Below are 4,888 nucleotides of genomic sequence, written 5' to 3' on the forward strand. Positions count from 1 at the left end.
ATCAATGCGTTTGTGTCTCGGGACCTAGGGTTTGAAGAACTTGAAGCTATGATTGACCTCGAACAGTAAGTGTTGATGAAATCACTCAGTTGTTCGGTAACCCCCACGATTGATAAATGGACGTCTCGCGAGGGTATGAACATCCCATCGCGGTAAAGTAAGAACATCTTTTATAGTTTCGTAGTACTGGATCCCTTTCTCCCACTTAATTATACATACTTTAAGCTCAGGATCATAAAGCCATGAGACAATATCACCATGTACCTTGGAAACAGTCTTGAAAGAGGTCATTTGGTTTTCTTTAACCCATGCAGCAGCTGTGTCTTTTCGTTCTTGATCACCATATCGACACGCACTGATAAATTTACCCACTTTCTGGCGTTTGAACCATCTTGCAATATCATCATCAGTTATGACTTCAAGTGAATGAACTGTCCGCTTACACTTCAACACCTTTTCCAATTCATCCTCAGCAATTTTGAACGTTTCCTCATCGAACACAGGAGCACCTTGATCAACGTTTGTATGTTGAAACACGTCAGGATACTCCTCAGCAGTTACATCTTCCATCTCAACATCCTCATCTTCATAAATAAAGTCCGTATTCATCTGAATTGACGGATCATCCGATATACCTTCCTCATTCACCACTTCGACATCAGGCTCAGTCTCTAAAGCAGTCAACTGATCGTCATTCAACCCAAGCAGTATGGAAATCTGCTCCCGTGTCAGAGACCTATCGACAAACTCACCAACCTATAACTCATCTCTGTTCACCACACTTCTAACCACCCCCGAATCATCTAAAAATATCACAGTGTTGGCTGCAATCATCTCAATTGGCTTAGCGGCAGTTGGATCTTGATATATAATAATCTGTTTGCCCAAGTCTTCACCACCACTAGTACCAGCACCGGAAGGTGAGCCGTGCGATTGTTTAGGCTCACCTTCTGCACCAGACTCATCTGGATCTTGATCATCATCTTTGAGTTTCTTTAGGGCATCTTCTTTGCAAGTCAACTGTAAGATCAAATGAGATATAACTCATCATCCGTCGTTGATTCTCCATAAGATGTTCTCGATTCTGACGGTCAGCTGCCATTTGGTTTTCATAAAGGTGGAGAAGATTCAACAGCATCTCAGTCTGACGATTTGGTGGCAAGTTGTACAGTGATGGATGAACAAGTTGAATCGGTCCCTGAGGCCAAGTGATTCTTATAAAAGAGATATCACTGGGAGGAGGAGGAGTAGGAGGACGATGAGGAGGAGGCCTCATTGATGTGTTGAAGGGACAGTAGATAATGTAGCAGGAGGCCTTGGTATTTCAGATAATGCCATTTGATGGATTAAACCAAGCCTTTTATGGGACACCAACGTCGTTGTCAATGTAAGCATCGGAGTGCTAGTAGTAGGCGGCACTAGCGAGCGTTGAGGTGTTGATTGACGTGGTGGCAGAACACCAATAATTACCCCATCCCCTGCTGAAACACGTCTTTTTGTCGATGGCTCTTCAGTTGCCACCGCTTTCCCTTTCCTCTTACGTTCCTGTTGAGCTGCAATGGTGGCAGCTAACGCGGCATTTACTGCCTCTCGTTGCTCTTGAAAGGCAACATCACCAGCTCCACCATCACCATCATTACCATCATCATCGTTCCCACCTTCTCCCCCTTCACGTTCGGAATTCGAGTCGTCGTGGATCCAACGTTCATTAGGAGGACAGACATAGTTAGGATTAATGATATGACCAATCATTCGTTTATTAGCTTGCCTCCCTTTTCTATAAAGTGACATCCGACGAACGGTATCGGCTGTCATATGTTCCATAGGGAGCACATCATTCACCAAGGTCTGATCAATCACTAAATTAGGTATCAAATCTTGAATAATTAACTGCAAGAATCGAGGATACATTAAGAATTTCTTCGACTGAATTGTCTGCTGAACTTGTTCTTTCAAATGATCGAAGACGAGCTCAGAGAAGTTAAATGGCTTATTCAAAATTAGCGCTACAAAGGCTGATTGCAAACTGAGTCGACATTCGTCAAAACCGCCACGACGACCACTCATACAATGAATGAGAACATGGAGAAGATACTTGTATGGTGGGCATAAACCATTCTTGTTCAATATAGATTTATCAATATCTCCACCATAACGCACACGTGTAAACAAACCCTTGACCAGTTGCTTTTCGAATTCACTCGGGTTGTTATCATTATCATCAAACCGAAGCACACGCCGAATTACTTCAACATCAATTATAATGGGAGTTTGATTAATCGTTGCTCGAATATGATTTTCCATCTCCACAAACTCAGCAGTATCCCAAAACTGCCTGATAATACTCAGATACACTTTAAGTCGAGCAGTAATGGCATAATGTATCACTGACCATCTTAGAAAAGCCAACATATCTCCAAATGTAGCAATATCAGCAACATCTGAGTCAACATAAGCACATATGTTGTGCTTTTTGTCAGAAGGTAATAAAACGACAACTTCTTATTGTGCTTGAGGTGGTTTCCCTTGTGGTGGTTGATCTAGTTGCCCTTGATCGGCAACCGGTGGATCTTGATTTACTTGATCAGCCATTTTAACTGTATAAATATGAACGAATATAAGGAATGTGAAGACGTAATATGCATTTAGCATCAATAGTTATTTATAAATGGTGTATTCAATTTATTTACGCGTTTAGACGGTTGAAATACTTTATTTAAGTTAAATGTTAATTTTAAAGTTAATTAAATAATTAAAAAGGAATCACTCTGATTAAATGTTAATTTTAAAGTTAATTAAATAATTAAAAAAATTTTAAAAAGGAATGTCATTCGTTTAAATATCACTCTGATTCGTTACCATCCAGTAACGAATCAAACGATTCGCTATTAGGTAAATAAGTTAACGAAAGAGACACAACGTTAACGAACTGAAGTCTATTTCGTTACAGATTTGGCGAATCCAAATTTGATTCGTTAAGAAACTGATTCGTTGAGCTCGTTCGTGAATTTCCTTAACGAATTGGACACGAAGCAGTTCCAATTCACTAAAGATAACGAATGGTCAATAAAGTAGACTTAATCTTTGACCCGCATAGTCAAAGTCAAAATTAAGATGAACACCGATAGTCAACAACACGAATCAAGCTTCAATTAGTCCATAACTATCGTCGGATAATCAAAAGATTAAGCGTATTGAACTCGGAAACACATTATTAAGCTCATGGTTTTGAGACTGAGACTCAAAACCCAAAAGACTTAGGTTAACCAGAGTAAACAAGAACCCCGAAACCATGTAAACACAATCAACCCGGCATACTAGAATCAATCTTCGATTCAAGTCTACCAAGGGTATCGTAATCGCATGCCGATCACATTGAATCATAAATAACCTACATTAACCCAATATATCTTAAATAAATCAGGGTTTTGCATTCAGAAACCCTTAGAACACAAAAATCCATAATTAGTCTACTAACACAATGTCATTTCTGACGAAAATCACATCGCCATGATAGTCTATACCTTAGAAACACAATGATATCCTTGAAATGTCAAAATTTGGAAGTCGAATTTCAGAGAAAAATTTGAAAAAGATTACTTTTAGAGTGAAGGAAGAAGACGAACAGTGAAGGACTGTTCGTGTTTCTTGTCTTATATAACCTAACAAGCCACCCAAGGTACTCTTTGTACGAATCAAGCGATTCGTTTGAATTATTAAAAACAAATTAGGTAATTCGCTATTCCAATTCGTTGCCTTAGAGTAGCGAACAAGACATGACTTGTGTCTTGATTCGTTAAATATGTATAACGAAGTAGAGATGATTTGTTACAGAGTGTGGAAGCGAATTAGGTGAACGAACTGAAAATTAGTTCGCTAAAGAATCACCTAGTTCGTTATCCATACTTAACAAATTAAACATTTTATTTAATTTTAACATAAATAAATAAATGAATTAAATAATGAATTAATTAAATAAATAAAATATTTAAATAAATTATCGAGAACCTTTTTATTCCGATAATTGAATACTTTAAAGACCGTTTCACTTTTACGAAACAAAAAAAATTAAAATATTAAATAATATATAAAGTAAGAAGAGTAAAATATTTTTGATATTCTGTAAAAAATAAATAATGTATTTACAAAGAAGCATCCGAACATAAAAATTGGACAATCTTTTTGTGTTTTTTTTAATGATTTATCAAAAGCAGTACATATTTTTGTATTTTTGTTGAGTTTGAGCAGAGAATCATATTGACCAAAATGCCCGTCCATCACAGTTTTATATATCAGCGATATTACTACTGGCGTTAAGTCGGTCATTGATATTGTTGTCCACTTAAATCTTATAACAAACCTTCAAGCGTTTTTGTGATACGATTTATGTTTCACAGCGATATCAGTCCCTAATCTCGGTTCAAGCTTAATTTGATTTTTGCCAAATCACCCCAACTTGACTTAAACCATTATAGTGTTGATCAAAATTTTTTATACCAATTGTGAAATTTTGAGCAATGCATCAAGTTTCCTTTACCGTGAGTGAGTATGAACGAGTTCATCTGTCGTCTTACATACATTGTATCCCCTGGGTTCCGTTTCTTATTGGTATTGAGACGCAAGCAAGGGAGGAACAATTGTATGACTAACAGCGGATTTTGATCAAGTCAGTAATTTATATTATACAAAGTACAGCGGTGATCAAGTTTAATGACTTTGGGTGTGCTCTAGAAAGCGAGTGAAATATTCATGCTTATGAATACCAGTCGCATAAAGACTCCCAGTGTCCAGAATCCTAACGCTTTTTGTTTGCTTTATTATATTTTTGGGTGATCAACAACTATAAGGCTTGAGTATGACCGGTTATTACATTTCTTCCATCTTCACC

Source organism: Bidens hawaiensis, unplaced genomic scaffold, assembly GCF_021521415.1.
Source record: "Bidens hawaiensis isolate Kalapana, Puna unplaced genomic scaffold, B.hawaiensis_p1.1 tig00013599_1, whole genome shotgun sequence".
NCBI lineage: Eukaryota > Viridiplantae > Streptophyta > Magnoliopsida > Asterales > Asteraceae > Bidens > Bidens hawaiensis.